Raw genomic sequence first — 18318 nt, 5'->3', positions numbered from 1 at the left:
AAATTGTTAAAAGAAATGCTTACAGTAATTAAGAAACTTTCAGTTTCTGTAAAGCATTGTTGCACATCTACAGAAGGTAACTAATTGTCTGTGGATCTTTAATAATTATAGTACTTTACTTTCCAAAGCATCTCTCTCTGAAATACAGAGCCATGCTATCAAGGTAACGACGAGATCTGAAAAAAAGTTAAAATCATTTTTATTTAAGCATTGCATACAAGAAAAAGACTTCTTAGTGCACACATATGAAATGTGACCAAATGAAAATGTCCTAAAAACTGTAGATGATAAAAATAAAGTTTCAAACTCACAGAGCCCTTTACCCCATAGCCACACTCCAGTGCTGGTTTGACTGCATAGACTAATGAAAATAATTTTACTGTTAGATAAAATGACCTGAAAAAATGTAAAGTCACAATCATTCTTCAGTGCCAGAGTCACCAAAACAATGAAACTTTTAATTGCTTAGAACATTGTGCTCATTTAGGGTTAGTTGCATAAAAACTGACTTACAAAATTTCCCTACATGGAAAAGTAAAACACTCATATAGTTTTAAATATCAGTGGGACTGAAATGATGTTTCTTTAGGTTTTAAATTAATGTGCTATGTACATCTAAAGGTCAGATTTGTAAACACTAAGTTCCTGCCAACTAGATTGGAGAGAAAAGAGGAAAGGTGACTGCTTCATTGTTTTTACGTTTATCACTTTTATTTATATTTTTCACAAAACTGGTAGATTATCTTTCATTTGCTTAAATGTATATTATAATCAATGTTCCAATAATACATACATAAAAGATGGCAAATCATAATGTTCTGAGGTAGAGTTTACATCTGGGACTGTAAAAGAGCTCTTGTATTGAGATATAGTTTACTGGTTGTTTTTCATTATGTATAAAAAACAGTTTCAATGCTTTAGTAAATAACTCACTTAAATAACATACAGGAGAGTCCATTTAATACTAAATTTTTATTTTATAAAAGAGCACTGTTACTGCAAAATTAAAGGTATGAATCAAATGAAATGAATTTTAAATATCATTATAGCTTCTAATAGTGATAGCTAGTAGACTGGCATGTAAAGCACTCAGACAAATATTTATAATGAAATAATCTTAAGTGATAAAATTTGTCAATAAAATCTATAAATGCTCCAGCACTGCTTATTTGCTGACAGATGAAATAACAGTACCCTACATTTACACAGTTGGTGCAATATTCTCAAAATTCCCTTATAAAAATCCTTTGAAATATAGATTATAATTTATGTTTTATAGACTATAGGTTATAGGTTTCTCAAAACCTGCATAATTTTTTGCAGAATCTTCAAAAGGAAACAGGATGCACTGAATAGTAGGAAAATACACCAGGTTTTAGGCTAGTGACACAGATTCAAGGAAGAGAATCACTATTTGCAGATGCCTCATTTAGAAACAAATAGAGTAAGTAACCTACAGATAGTTCAAAACTGACATTTTAAGAGAAGAAAAATTATTCATTTCTGTTTATAGCTTTGGTCTGTCCCAGCCAACTAATTTCATGCATAAATATCTTAAATTGCTCATTCCAGACACATTATTCTCCTATCACTTCCTTGAACCTGCCAAGCCTTAATGCCTCTGCCTATTGCTGTTTCTTCTTCCTCAGACACTGTTTTCCCAGCTATCACAGGGCTTAATGTAGGATTGCTTCATGTCTCTCTCCACTTTCCTGACCACCAATATAATATAGAACCCCAGCCGCCTCTACCCCGCCTAAATTTTGTTTGCATTCTACCAATCACCTCATAACACCTCTTCAAATATTCCTTGTATTTGTTTACATGTTCACAGTCTGCTTCTTTCCCTTGAAAATATTATGCTTACTCCTATGTTTCCTGAATCTAGAAGTTCTGTTTGACAGTGGCAGTTCAAAAACAATGTTTTAATAAATGCAAGAGTAAGTTATTATTATTATATGATCAAGTTATTATTATGTTAAGTGAAATAAGCCAGGAACAGATAGAGAAATACCACAGGTTCTCACTTATATATGAGAGCTAAAAAAGAAAAGAGAACAAAAACAAATAAATAATAGTAAGCTGAACTGTTAAAAGAAGAGAGTAGAACTGTGGTTACTGGATGAGGACAAGAAGTAGGGGAAGTGGGACGTGGAGAGGCTGGTTAATGGACACAAAATTATAGCTAGGTGGGAAAAAGAAGTCCTATTGGTGTGCAGTCAATCAGGGAATCTATAATTAACAATGATTTACTGCATAAGAGATCAAATGTTCACATCACAAAGAAATGATTAAGTTTCGCAATGATGAATAAATGCTTTGGTTAGATCATCACACTTTGTATACATGTATTGAAATATAACTCTGTTCCCCATAAATATGCACAATCAATATGTTTCAATAAAAAAGTTTAAAAAATAAGTAAATGGATGAATTTCAATCACTATTTTATAATGTTTATGCTGATATTGATAATTAAGAAACTCTTTAAAATTTCTACATTATGGGAAAGCTTTGTTTTTCCTAAGAAAATAAAGACTGCCAAGTGGTAGTTTAGGAAAGGTGCATAAGGCACTTTTACATCTTTAAGGAAAAAACTTCCTTATTATTCAGAAATTACCCCAGTTAATAGTTTTAGCTGAAGAGTTAATTTGCCAATCTTTGTATTTCTTATATCTCTATTTTCTCCAGAATATATATACATATTCAAAAATAAGAGTTTTGTTATTTACACCAGTGGTTAAATTATCTCCTTCTTAAAACAAGAAAAATGTTAAACGGACTAGCTACTGTTTAAAAGCTAAGTATTGCTACCCAACCACAAAAGTGTAATAACAAATTCATGTTCCTCATCTATAAAGTAAACAGCAAAGTAGTACAACTTGACCTACCTCAGCAAGATATTTTGTGAATTACAGAAAATGTGAAACAGTTCATTTTCATGAAGGCATTGTGGCATAATTTTGTCAAAATACCCTAGTTAATTACATGAATTCATTTTTCTTGTCAATGAGTTAACATGGGCAGCAGACATCCCTTCTGTCCTATTATCTATTGCCTAAAACTCTTTCTTTGGTTTTTACCACAGGTATTATATTGTTTTGAATCTTTTCTACCTTGACACCTAGGCTGAGGGAACATTCTTCAGTGAACAAACAAAAATTTGTGTACAATCATCAATGTCTTCAACATTCTCCTGCCTTTAGGAGAGCTTTCACACCATATTCTATTCTCTGCCTTACACCTCAAAATGATTTCATAATTTCTCTCTTTGTACTCCTCTTCCAATCACAAAGGGAATTCATAATCTGCTCTCAGAAAGAAAAAAAAAAAAACAAATCAGAATCCCGTTGTCATCTCTGCATTGCCAATATCTTGCATCATTTCTGGCACTCAATATATCCATGTTGAATGAATCAATGATTGAACGAATGAGTGATTAAATAATCCATTTTGTAAACTTCATGTTAGCTATTTATTGGATGATATATTTGGTTTGATGTTATTCTCACATGTGAATGGAGGAAGCTTCACTCTAAGAGGAAAATGGGCCTATAACAGATTTCTAAACTGTGAAGAAGTTTATTGAACACAAAACATTTTAGCGACTTTAGATTATACCATAGGGAACATTTAACTGAATAGGCTGTATGTTAGTTTTTCCCATGAATACTTAAAACTAGATTATTATCCTATTTCAAACCTTGTCAAATACAAAAATGTTTTAAAACAGATTTCTTTTTGGATGACAGATTCCCTCCTCCCTTTTCCAATTTACTATGCAAAAAATATTAAATCATCTCCATTTACATTTAGTTTTTCCCCATTTGGGGAAAATAACATAAGGTAGAAAAGCCATATTCATCATCTGCAAGCAAAGTTTAGTGGGGTAGGAATCCAAAATGCAAACAAACAAACAAACAAGCAAACAAACAAAACCCCCAAAGCAGAGAGCCATTTTAAAGTATTACAAAGTATTTAAAATTTTTTTTCTACTGTGTTAAATTTGGAAGTATCAATGATGTTCAAGAGCATGAGCTCTGCAACAGACTTCTGTCCACATTCCAAATTGGAATCCTGACTGTGGTACTAACTAGAGGTATGAATCTGAGAAGGTTATTTTACCTCAGCTTTTTCACCTCACATTTGAGTTTATAGTCATACCATTTATTCTAAGGGATAATTTTTGTTGAGTGTTCACAATAGCACCTGCATATAATACACATTCAATAGCGATTTTAGTAGTATAATAACATAATAAAATGAATATTATCTATTAGAGTAGAAATCTTGAGCCTCTGGTGGAGAAGAGGTACTTATTCCTAACTAAACAATGATGATTTTTAAGCTCTGACAAAGGGTAATGGCAAAAACACATGAAAAGTAGAATGCGAACTAATGGTGACTTTGATGTATAGGAGGAAAATGCTCTTAAAATGCTAGTCATTAAGTAAAAATATCAAATAAGTAAGGGCCCATCATAACAATTTTCTGCAACCACAAACCTCGTGCACTTAAGGTGGAGATTCTTGACAAACATTTTTGTCTTGTATCATTTTCCAATCCCACTGGCCCAATTCCCATCAGGGCTCATACTCCTTAAACCCTACACGATAAAAATTTCCTGCAGTGAAGTTTCCATCTTCAGAATGTCCATCAAATCTATCACACTCCTTACTTTGCAAGTTAATTTTCAGAAGGCATTTCAGAATTTTGGTAGTGTCACTCTTGGGCTCCAAAGCCTTTGATGACTCCTCTATAGCCTCTAGAGTAAAGCCCAAATTCTTTAACTCTCACTCAGAGAGTCTTATACTTAGTTACTACCTAAATTTCTAAATTTTGTCTTTATTTACTATCCTGCACAAAACTTAAGTTACAGCTGATATGAAATTCTCTAGATATGTTGTCACTGCATTGCCTCTATGTCTTTAGTCATTTATATATCTAGTCATTTAGTTTATGTGTCTCATACACTTCTTGAGTTTGATAATATATTGGGTAAATACTTGAATCCTGATGTAGTTTGGATGTGTTGTCCCCTCCAAAATTCATGTGAAAATTTGATCTCCAATGTGGCAGTGTTGGAAACTGATTGAGTCATGGGGGCGGATCCTTCATGAATGGATTAGTGCTCTCCCTGGGGGAGGGGGGAGTAATGAGTGAGTTCTTGCTCTCTTAGTTCTCACAAGAGCTCATTGCTTAAAAAGACCCTGGAACCTTCTCTCTCTCTCTTGCTGCCTCTCGCGATGTGATCTGCTTGTACCAGCTGGCTGCCTGCCACTTTCCACCATGAGTAGAAGCAGTCTGAGGCCCATGCCAGATGCAGTTGTCCCAGAATCGTAAGCCAAATAAACCTCTCTTCTTTATAAATTACCCCAATTCAGGTAATTCTGTTATAGCAACACAAAACGGACTAAAACAGAAAATTAGTACCGAGGAGTGGGGTGTTGCTATACAGATACCTGAAAATGTGCATGCATCTTTGGAACTGAGTAATGGGTAATAGTTGGAGGAATTTGGAGGACTTAGAAGAAGAGAAAAAGATGAAGGAAAGTTTGGAATGCCTTAGAGACTTATGTAGTGGTGAGCAGAATGCTGATAGAAATGTGGACAGTAAAGGCCATGCGGATGATGAGGTCTCAGACAGAAAAGAGGAACTTATTGGGAGTTGGACAAAAGATCACCCTTGCTACACCATAGCAAGGCACCTGGCTGCATTGTGTCCATGCCCTTGGACTTTGTGGAAGTTGGAACTTTAGAATTGTGAACCAGAGCATTTGGCCAAAGATATTTCTAAGCAGCAAAGCATTAAGGACGCTGTGTGGTTGCCTCTAACAGCCTACTCTGACTTATGGCAGCAAAGGCATGACATAAAGCCAGAATTTAAAAGGGAAGCAGAGCATAAAGGTTTGGAAAACTTGCAGCCTGGCCATGTGGTAATGAAGCGGAGAGCTGGTGAACAATGCAAGGGTGAAGCAGATAAACTGGTTCCTAAAGACATTATCTTGGCAGTGAGGCAGCCAGATGCTAATAGCAGAGAAAATGAGAGGAAAGCCCTGTAGGTATTTCAGAAGTCTGGAAGGGTGCCCCATCCATCACAGACCCTAAGGCCTAGAAGGACTGAGTTATTCTGGAGGACAGACCTGGGGCACAGCTGCCCCTGGGAACCTGCTCCCTGCATCCCAGCTGCTCCGACTGGAGAGGCCCCAAGTGTGGTTCGTGCAGCAGCTCTGGAGAGTAGAGGCCCCAAACCTTGGTGGTGTCCAAGTTGTGTTAAGTCTGTAGGCTGGCAGGATGTGAGAGCAGTGGAGTCATGGCAGCCTCCACCCAGGCTCCAGAGGATGTAAGGAAAAGCCTGGGGGCCCAGGCAGAGACCTGCCGCAGGGGTGGAGCCACTGCTGAGGCCATCTACTAGAGAAATGCTGAGCAGGAAAGTGGGGTTGGAGCCCACACAGGGAGCCCCCACCAGGGAAATGTCTAGTAGAGCCAAGGCAGCGGGATCACCATGGAGACCCCAGACTTATGGAGCTACCAGAGTGGAACACCAGCCTGGAAAAGTTGCAGGCACCAGCACAGCCCACTGGGCTGCACCTGGCAGAGTTGCGGGAACAAGGGTGCCCGGGGCTTTGAGGGCACAGATGCCCAATTGTGCCTAGGATGTAGGACTTGGAGTCAACGAACATTATTTTGGAGCTTTAAGACATAATGTCTGCCCTGCTGGGTTTCAGACTTGTTTGGGGCCTGTTTTTCCTTTTTTTTGGCCTATTCCTCCCTTTTGGAAAGGGAATGAATACCCAATGTCTGTTCCACCATTGTATCTTGGCAGTAGATAAATTTGGTTTTGTTTTCACAGCTGGAAGGATTTTTGCTTTTGGTCTCAGATGAGACTTTGGACTTTGGAATTTTAGTTGGTGCTGGAACAAGCTAAGACTTTTGGGACTGTTGGGATAGAATGATTGTATTTTTTAATGTGAGAGTGACATGAGTTTTGGGGGACCAGGGGTGGAATGATAGAGTTTGGATGTGTTGTCCCCTCCAAAACTCATGTGGAAATTTGATCTCCAATGTGGCAGTGTTGGAAACTGATTGAGTCATGAATGGATTAATGCTCTCCCTGGGGAAGGGGGGATTAATGAGTGAGTTCTCGCTTTATTAGTTCCCGCAAGAGAGAGCTTGTTGCTTAAAAAGACCCTGGCACGTTCTCTGTCTGTCTCTCTCTCTCTCTCTCTCTCTTGCTCGCTTCCTCTCTCTTGCTTCCTGTCACCATGTGATCTGCTTGTATCCACCGGCTGCCTGCTGCTTTTCCACCATGAGTAGAAGCAGCCTGAGGCCTGTGCCAGATGCAGCTGTCCCAGAACCGGAAGCTAAATAAAACTCTCTTCTTTATAAATTACCCAGTCTCAGGTAATTCTGTTATAGCAACACAAAATGGACTAATACAAATCCTATAAAAAAATTAATAGAGTGCTTTGTGTAAAATATATGCTCAATGAATTTTTTTATATAAGGGTGAATCCTATATTTAACCCAGGTTGGGAGGCCCCTGAACAAGAGATTACAGCCAGTTTAGCCAAAAAAAGGTCACCCTAAATCCTCCCTCTTCCTCATCTTCAATGATGCTCATAGTAATCTTTTTACTTAAATATCTATTTATATCTGAATCCCATTGTTCTTACCAATGTCCCCATGCTCTCTTGTCTGGATTTTTGCAAGGGTGTTCTAACTGGCTTTCCTACTTCCAAATCCAGTCTGCTGCATTCCATCTTGCTTACTTCTTCCAGAATGATTGTCCCTAAGCTCTACTCAGAATATTCTGCAGTGGTTTCTCATTGCATGCAGCACAGAATCTAAACCTTGTACAACATACCCAAAATTCACAGATTCTGATGTTCATCTACCTTAACCCATATTTTACATTTCTGTCTTCCTACCGTATGGAACTATAGTACTTGCAGTTTTGTAATATGTGTAGTATTTAATGCACACTTGTCTTTGCCCATTATGGCAGACCCTAGGGTGACCCCAATAATTCTCAAACTCTGTTGGCCATACCCTTACATAATCTCTTCCTCTGAAGTGTGAATTGAACCTATGATTTGCTTCTAAACAATAGAATATGGTGAAGGTGACGGGATGTCACTTCTGTGATATGGTTGTGTTATATGGCAAAGGTAAAGGAATTTTGTAGGTGTAATTAAGGTCCCATATAAACTTTTTCTGAGTTAATAAAAAGGGAAATTACCCTAGGTAGGCATTTCCTGCTGCATAATCTCTTGCTCGCATTGTGAAGGCAAACATCCGTGTTTGAAATACTCATAGGGAAAGTAGCTGAGCTGGCTTCCAGGACCTAACACAAGCCTCCAGCTGATAGCCAGTAACAAGCAAGGGAATTAACCATACAACCACATGGAAATTAATGCTGCCAACATCCTGAATGAGCTTGGAGGGCAATTCCTACCCAGTTGCGCTTGCAGATAAGAATGAACACCAGGCCAATGCCTTGATTGCAACCATGAGACCCTGGGTAGCAGACTCAGCTAAGCATGCCCAGACTCCTGACATAGGGAAGCTATTAGATAATAAATTTCTGTTGTTTTAAGCCATTAAGTTGGAAGTACTTTATTATGAATCAATAGATATCATCAATATTATGATATTATTATGTATCAATAAGCATTCTACTATCTTTGCCCACAGTGTGTTTGTACCCTACTTTCTACTCAGTTCTACATGCTACTAAAATAATCCTTTAATAATCAACTACATACTATTTCCTCCATGAATCATTTTCTTATTTATTATCATTGGTTAGTTATACCTGCTCTTGTCCCCTCAGAGTATTTTCTACTTATCCTTGTTAATGCTAATCATATCATATTGAAATTTGACTTTACATGTTCATTTCTCACTATGAACAATGACCTCCTTGAGAGGAGACTAAGAAAATAATATATGAATTTGGTTGTTTATTTTTTAACTTAATTTAATTTTTTATGATGTTGCAGAGCAGTTGGGAAGGAGAAGGAAAGGAAAAAAGGGCAGGAAATGTGATGGAAGAAGGAGGAAGGAGGAAGGGCAGGGTTAAGGCCTGTGGCACACCCCACATTCCCACCAGGGAGACCAGGGGACTTCCAGCAGTGGCTTGGTCATTGCAGGGCTGGGTGCAGATATCAAGGGGGTGGGTAAAAAGCCCTTGCCTCCCACCACCTCAGCTTGAGAATTCGGGGCCCTTCTTGCTGCAGCTTGGTGTTTGTTGCTGGGCTGGTTGCATGTGTTGGGGGGGCATGGCCAAGGCCTTCGGCCCCTCACCAGCCCAGTTCAGGAGAGCCCAGGGCACTTTCTGTGGCAGCTGAGTGGTCTTTGCTGGGCTGGCTGTGTGTGTTGCGGGGAGGAGGGGAGTGACTGAGACCCACAGTCCCCACTTCCCCAGCTTGGGAAAGCCTGGGGCTCTTCTGATGGCAGCTTGGAGATTGTTGCTGGGGTGGTTGTACATGTCAGGGGTGTGTGGCTGAGGCCCTTGGCCTCCACCCTTGGGACTGGTTGTGGGTGTTGGGGGGCATGGCTGAAGCCCCCAGCCCCCCTCCCTTCCTGACTTGGTTGCCCAAGGGACTTCCAGTTCTTTGAGATGTTATAGATATTCTTTGGTGACATAAGACATTTATTAGTTAGTATCAAACTTTGTCTCTGGTTGTGGGTACTTTGTTTTTCTTTCAGTTCTGTGTTGGATTATTTGCTATTCCCATCAGTTAAACTGTGCACTGAAACTAATTTGTTGTCCTTTGTTTACTTCTAAAATGGGGGAACTTCTTGTGGGGACCAGCTCTGTGGTTGAGCTAAATTGCTGCTTTGCTGCTGATTTCCTGGGGAAGGGTTTTTGTGCAGCTCATGTTTTAATGGTTGACTTTATAGGTACTTCTGGATATGTTCAGATCTGATGGACCTCGGTTGTGTAGAAACTCTGGTCTGGGCCTCAGTCTTTACCTCAAACTGCACCCCATGAAATTCTATATTCCTGAACAATCTCTTCTGAGTGGTCCTGTGCTCACTGGGGACAGATCAGCTGTCCTTGCTGTGCCCCAGTGTTCCCCCAGTGGGCCCGTCTCCCCCCATCCACCTGTGCTCCAAACACTTGCCATGGGATGGGCCATGCTCCGGTCCCTTGTGATGACTCACCAGCCTGAGTGGCTTCTTCTTTTCAGTTGTTGTGACTACTCATTCTTATGTGGGTCCACAGGAACACTTTTAATGGTCTTGCTGGCCTGGCAGCCACCAAGGCCCTCTTCTCCCTGGCAACCTCCAATCAACTTCATCCAAAAGGCACAGCTGCAGCTTTTTGCCAGTTCCTGTTCTGTGATCTCAGCAGCTCCAGCCTGGAAGCAGTCGGGGTTTGAAACAGTCTGAATGGCTTTTTCTTTCTCTCATCGTGGCTTCTCCCACCTTCATGCACTCCGTAGGTCTCTCCTCCTCTTCCCCAGCTTGGCCGTCATTGCTTTTTTATAGTTGTAAACTCGTTGATTTGTGGGAAAGAGTGATGTTGGGGACCAACTATTCTGCCATCTTTACAAGAAGTCAATCAATATATGAATTTGATACATAAAATAAGCAAATATTAAATTTGGTGATCTAATGCTATTTGGTATTTTGTCAGCAATATTTTATGAATTTTTATAGTACTTTGAACTATCCTCTTGGATTTCAGACTTTCCTGCTTAAAAAAATGAAAATTTAATTCTTGCAACAGAACAGACCACAAAAGTTGGTAAAGTAGTGGAATTCAGGGAAAAGTCACAAGGTTTTATCTAAAAAGGACAATTTAAAAGAAGTGTATAGTTGATGTGAATAATACTAGTTTAAAGAATGACTTGGGACTTGGTCCTGATGAGAATGACTTCAAAATTTTGCAGTCACTCTGGGAAAAAAAATGAGGTGAATTACAAGGAAAGATGATGAAGAAGAAGAAAATAGTTGCTGGTATCTTCAGTTCTGAGGCAGTATGAATGATGATGGTTTCATCATGTCCGGTCTAAGACATGTGAAACGAAGCTTCAAAACCCACATAACAGATGGTTAGACTAAAAGGGCGATGATGTATTCCGAAAGCCTAAGCTAAGTTTGAAGAGCCTCACACACATATGCTGACAAGAGGGGTGTGACTGAATTTACACATATCCTCAACACCCCAGAGAAAGAGGGCACATGTATGGCCTTCTTCTCTATTGGCAAGGCTTTCAGAGATGGTGATGAGTTTTAATAAGCCACATAGTATAGAATGTCATCATAATACAGAGTTCCCTCTAGTCAAAGGAAGATTTTATTCTCTCTCTTAATATAATCAGCCATGTAAAATGCTGTAAAATATCCCTGATGGAATATTGGTAGAGTTATACACCATGGTTCTATTTATTATACAGCCTGTGAAGTGATTTTCCTCAACTCAAGGATTTAATTTTATTAGTAGGAAAAGAATGCAAAAAGACCTTCAGCACCAGCATGTTCAAGGGCTTCACACTGTATGGGTTACTTCTGGTTATAGAAACTCACTTCCATGTGGATTATTTTGATAGTCATGAAACTATATATAATTCATATGACCTATCAAAATATGTCTTTTTCAGAGTAATTATTTTTGCCCATGATTGTACATCTGGTAAGTGACAAAGTTGAACCCATCTCTCCAAAGTGGGTTCTGAGATCTTTTACTTCATTGTAAAAGACCACATGCCAATTAACTAATATATCACCCTCACCCCTTCATAAGAGGTAGGAAGAATAACTGGATAAGCAATGTTTTGAAGTAGCCACATATTATTTCTGCCTGTTTAGATAATGTGTTTATGGAGCTGCCGGGGATGAAAAATCAGGAAGATAATATGACAGAGAAAGCTAGAGTACTGTTATCACATTGCTAATATTCCTAAAGTCTAATCAAAATGGCAAATGTTTAACAGCTATGTCTGAAAAATCTGTGACTAGATCTCTATTTGTCTATAATCCAGAAGACTGGACATACAGCTAGGCGTTTTTTGAAACAAAGGCTTAAGCATCACATAGAATCTTTGGGAGAAGTGTCAGGCAATTTGTCAATCCTTAATGTCCAGGAAGGTTTCTCTAAAAAAGATCTAAGAAAAAAAAAAGAAAGTGGAAGAAAATCTATATGGAGAGATTGATTGGCTTGCCACAATTAGCTCTAAAACTATGAGTATGTCACTTATAACTCTTCAGTCTCAATCCCCTAATCTGTAAAATTGCATTAATTATTTCTGCCCTGCTTATATAACAGAGAAATTGTAAAAAGAGAATGAAATAATATGGGTGATACTTATTTAAAACATACAATATGCTTTAGAAATATGAGTATATGTATTTCCTGCCACATATAAAAGTAAAATATGTATGTTTAATAAATATTTGAAAATATATTTAGGTACATATTTAAATGTATTTAAATATACTGTACTAGTCCATTTTGTGTTGCTGTAACAGAATACCTGAGACTGGGTAATTTATAAAGAACAGAGGTTCATTTGGCTTAAAGTTCCAGGACAGCTGCTTCTTGCCTGGGCCTCAGTCTGCTTCTACTCATGGCAGATAGTGGCAGCAACAAGTGGGTCCAAGCATATCACATGGTGAGAGGAGTCAAGAGAGGGGTGAGGGAGGTGCTAGGGACTTTTAAACAACCAGCTCTCATGGGAACTAATAGAGTGGGAACTCAATCACTACACCCACCTCCCAGGGACAGCATTAATCCATTCATGAGGGACCCACCCCCATGACTCCTATAGTGCCCAACACTGCCACATTGGGGATCAGATTTCCACATGAATTTTGGTGGGGAGATCATGTCCAAACTCTATCAAATACATTACAGAGAAAGAGAGAGATTTGTAGCACCAAACAATCCAAGAAAAGTATTTCCCAGAGTTGTATCATCTATGCAGATCCAAAGATTTCAATCCATATTATATCATGACTTTTTTTCACACTCATACCTGTGAATCATTTGGAGGTTTTTTGACAACTGGATGCAAGAGAATGATTTGTCCATTAATTATTATTATTCCATCAATTCCATTATTTATTATTAGTGCCTATAGTTACAGACACCTTAGTTCTTTCTTTATTTAAATTTATAATAATATTCATCTAAAGTTTCTTAATTCGACTACACAGCTCTTCTTGAAATCTAGGCACTACAATTGTCATATTTAAAACATAAACAATAGAATGGTTCTTTAAGTAGAGAATGAAACATGCTAAGAAAAATGTACTGATAGAGAAATATATAATTAGTCATTCTAACTTAAGATCTCAGAAAACAGAAGACAACTGAGTTTGGCCATAAATAACTTGCCTACATTAAAAAAATAATTAAACAAAATTTAATTTAATATCTTTTTCTTAAAGAAGTATATATATTACTATAGCATAGATATACTTAATGTGCCCTTTCTTAAGAATAGATGAAGTCTGAGTAGTGTAAAAGAAAGGCCACTGGATATGTAATTTTACACAAAAATTTGTAAAACTTTTTGGGTTTTAATTTTCCTTTATAAACAAGATATTTGAACTTTAGATCTTTTTAGCTTTAAATTAAAATGGAAAAAAAGCTATTTATATATCTAAGCTCTTTTTAAAACTCAGATAACACTTGTAATTCAAAATGCATCCTGTCTATATTTCTGGTGTCAAATATGGAGTTTTTGTTTTCTAAGTAATTTTGTATTGCAATAAATGCCACTTCTTAACCATTTCTCAATAAATATTTATTAGTAGTAGCTAGGTGTACTTCCCATGCAGTACCTACTCTTGTGTGGGAGATTTACGTGCAAAACAGATTTGGGCACTGATTTTCCAGAGGCTATAGTCCAACAGAGTAATTACATATGTACATAAATGTCAGATCCACAAATTAAAAAGAAGTATATGCCATACAAGATACAATGTGTTGTTTGAGTTTAGGGAGGAGTTATGTATTCATTAATTTGTTCATTAGTTCATTCAACAATTATTCATTACATGTCTACAGCATGGGGAAAGCATCTCAAAAAGTTACCTTTAGCAATAGAAATGTAAGCATAAAATTATCTTGTCTTCATTAAGGAAGACATTTTTGACATTAGCTGTTTTGTTATGAAATATGATGATATAATTATCATAATTTCTTCTGGTCATCAGTCTTTCTGCTAATATTTTATTGGCCAGGTGCCTTATTCCATGAACTACTTCACTCAGCAAAATCATCACTATGCCTGAATGTCAGGAACCTGTAAATATGTTTCTTTAATGGCAAAAAGGACCTCTGCAGATGTGATTAAGGTTAAGGACCTTGATTTAGGGAGATTATGCTGTCATGTGGGTAGGACCAATCTAATCACAGGAGCTCTTAAAAGTGGAAAAGGAAGAGCCAGAAGGGTGTCAGAGACATATAATATGATAAGGTCTCAACCTGTTTTTGCTGGCTTTGAAGATAGAGGAAGGGGATCATGAACCATGGAATGTGATAGCTTCTAGAAGGCTGATGTGGTCCTCAGTTTATATTCAGCATTAAAAAAAAGGATCTCAGTCCTATAACCCAGAGAACCTTACTTTACCAACAAACCAAATAAGCAAGAAATGAATCTTTCTCTGGAGCTTCCAGTAAGAAACATAGCCTGCTGACACTTTCATTTTAGCTCAGTGAAACCTATACCAGACTTCTCCCCTGAAGAACTGTAAGATAACACATTTATGTTGTTTTAAGCCAACAGGTTTGTCATAATTTGTTATGTCAGCAATACAAAATTAACATAGCTGTTAAAGAATATATATGCAATTAATAACAGAACGTGTTATCCACCCTCGAGGACTTTACAGTCTTGCAATTACTAGGTAATGATGGTCATTGGCCACTTAAAAAAACTGACTCTGTTAGCCATTAGTGGTGTTTAGAGATATTTCCTTCTTCTTTCTAGGCACATAGTAAGATTGAATGTCTCAGCATCCTTGACTAAGGCTTAGCCATGTGACTCAATTTGACCGATGGACTGTGAATAGAAGAGACATGAATTATGTTTAGGTGGAACACTTTCAGTCAGAACTTTATTTGCTATGAATTTTTTATCTTTTGCTTTAAGTAGAGATCTATCTGGATTTTTTGATGAGATCAAGCTAAGCAGAGTCCCCTACTAACCTGACACATATAAAGTATCAACAATTTTAAAAACTTGTTTGTTTTGAGTCACTCAGTTTGGGATTACTTTATTTCCATACGGTAGCCAACATAGTCAATACTGACTAATATACTTACCAAAATCAAAAGAAAAAAGAAAAAAATGTTCTGTCAGTGTCTGGACTGAATAATAGACAATCCAAATTAGTTTCATGGGATAAACTTAGATTCAATCATAAGTAGGGAGAGATAATACAATTCTTTTGGTGTGTTTTGCAAAATTACATACATATATAACAGTACAGACAAATTAGATAGAGTTAGAAGAAAATTAAGCCCCAAACAGAGTTCTGCTTTGAGCAATAGTGGTCTGGTTGAAGACAAACTCTACTACTGAGAACAACTAGAAAAATCGCATATTAAACAATCAGTGTGAAGGTATCAGGGATCTAAAGTGAAGATATACAAAGCCAATATTGGGAGAGAATAAAAGCCAAGTGAGTTTGGGTGACTCTGCTTTCCCTTCAAAACCATGGAAGTAATTCAGAGGCTATTTAGGGATTTTCTCCATCTTATAGGGCTTATTAATAAAAATTGTGTTTGGGGCCTGCCATGAATGTGGCTCTAGAAGGTGTCTCAGGCTCTAGTTGGGACTCCAAAGGGCTAATAATTTAAGAGTATGGATAAGCTGACATGGCCAAGCCCATACAGTTTTTGAAACCCAGAATTAAATAATCTCAATTCCTGATTGAATTTAGGTAACTTGTACCTAGCCTAGTTGACAGAAGAAAAATAAATCCTTTCAGGAGGAATGGATCACCATTCATTACCTCAGATGACCTCTACCATTTTCACATACAATTCCAACTTATAGTCAGCAATAATCATGCATATAGCAAGGCAAGACTTGACCAAAAAATCAGGAAAAAAATAAAGATAATAGAAATGACTCACAGCAGATCTAAATATTGACTATATCAAACATGAATTATGAAGTAACCATGATTAACATTTCAAGAAACTAAAAAAAAAAAAAAAACCCAATAATTTTGTCAGAGAATTCAAAGCTAGGAAAATATCAAGTAAAAATTCTAGAAATAAAAACTATGATAACTAAAATTAATAACTCAAAGGGTGAATTTAACAGCAATTATACACAGCCAAAATGACCATTTAAGGAATGGAAAATATGATGGAGTTTAGAGTTTGAAGCACTGAGAGAATAAAGACAGAATATACAGAAAAATGTAAGAGCATAAACACAAAAGGGTGGAGGAAGAGGTCGAAGAAACATGTATCTGGAATCTCAAAATAAAAAGAAAAAGAATGTGGCAGAAGTAATATTTCAAGAGACACAAAGATATCAATTCATAGAGTTGACAATCACTGCAAGGAAAAATACAAAGAAAAACCACTTGGTATATTCTAGTAACAATGCAGAAAACTAAAGACATGAAAAATAAAAATCTTGTAACTAGAAAAAAAGCACATGTTATATTCAAAGAAACTGCTATCAGATTGACAGCTAACTTTTTAATAGAAAAAGTAGAAGCCAGAAAACTATGCACTGATATATTTAAAGCACTGAAAGAATTAAATTTTTTTTATTAAAACATAATTGGTTATACATATTTCAATGTGGAGTTCAGAGTCGACTATCAGTATTTATGTACAATCTGTGATGATCCAATCAAAATTATTAGCATATTAATCACTAAAATACTTTACTATTCTTTGTGTCCATTACCCAAATTATCCTTAACCCTCCTCCCCCTTTCTTGCTTCTAGCAACCATAGTTTTCAAATGGAGGCAAAGTAAAGACACCTTTAGACCAACAAAGCTTAAAAGAATTTGTCACCAGCACTTCTGCACTAAAAGAAATGGGAAAGAATCCTGTTGATCCAGAGTGAAATTAATATCAGATTAAAGTTCAAAAATGCAGGAATGAAGAAAGAGCAATAGAAAGAGAAAATATGGGTTTAAATATAAAAGGATTTTGGAGAACACGGAAGGCAACAAACCAGAGACAGAGCGAGCGCCCGACCTGGCACAGCACTGTGAGTGATCCCTGGCACAGCTCTGTTCGGGGGGTGGTTGCCCACCCGGCTCCCGCCTGCACCACCAGGCCACTCACTGCCCCAGTGCTGCCTCCATTTTCCCAGGTGCGGGCAGCTCCGCCCTGTTCGGCCATCACTGAGCCCATTTGCTTGGGCTGGCGCGGGGCTTTCCGGACCCTGCGGGCCGGCCTCCTCTCCCACTCCCTCCGCGGTTCTCTGGCGGGGCTGGGGGTGTGGGGCATCCCGACCAGTGTTGGGAGGGCTAGGAAATACGGGCGGGCCGACTGTCACTCCACCACACCCTGGACTCCGGCCCGGTAAACTTCCTGTTACTGGGAGGCAGATACCATCTCTGCGACCACCAGTTTGGAAAAAAGCCTAACGAATTTCTGGTTGGGAAAAGTGTGGTAGGAGAGTTCCCAGGTCCGCTAGAACCTGCCGGAGAGCAGGCTGCAGGCGGGCACTAGACTCGGTTTATACCGGGGGGATACAAAGGTGAACAAGACCCGAGAAAGATCTACACAGTGCTACAAAGGCACCCAGAGAGACCGGTCGTCTGTGCCTAGCAGAAACCTGGTAGACTTCCTGGGCGAGGCGGTGCTGAGCAGGGTCTTGAAGGCCCAGCTGATAGACGAGGGGTGCAGAAGACACACCCCAGCCCAGCACAGTGTGCACAGAGGGGGGAGACGTGCAGCCAGGGAGGCGGAGACTCGACAGAAACCACACACCCGGTGGGGTCGCCACTGCACGATCTAACAGCCTGGGCCAGAGCACACGGAACGGGGAGAAGTCCTGTACAGAAAGTGAAAGCTCAACAGAGATCACACACCCTGTGGTGCGTGATCCACCAGCCCAGCAGAGTACAAGCTGACCAGAAAGGTGGATCCCCGGAGAAGCCCAAGACCCGAGGCAACCACACACACAAGACACTAGAGGCCAACTGAGCAGTCACGGCGGGAGCCATACCAAATTGGCAACCACAGCAACATCCTAGTTAGTCATTAGTCTCAAACTGGTGGACTGTGAAACCCCCTGCCACAATGAATAAACACCAAAAAAAAGACACCAGAAATACAAAAAATCAAGAAAGTACACCACCAAAAGTTAATAAA

Source organism: Cynocephalus volans, chromosome 5, assembly GCF_027409185.1.
Source record: "Cynocephalus volans isolate mCynVol1 chromosome 5, mCynVol1.pri, whole genome shotgun sequence".
In the NCBI taxonomy this organism is placed as follows: domain Eukaryota; kingdom Metazoa; phylum Chordata; class Mammalia; order Dermoptera; family Cynocephalidae; genus Cynocephalus; species Cynocephalus volans.
The sequence above is the reverse complement of the archived record's forward strand: the minus strand, read 5'-3'. Positions refer to the sequence as shown.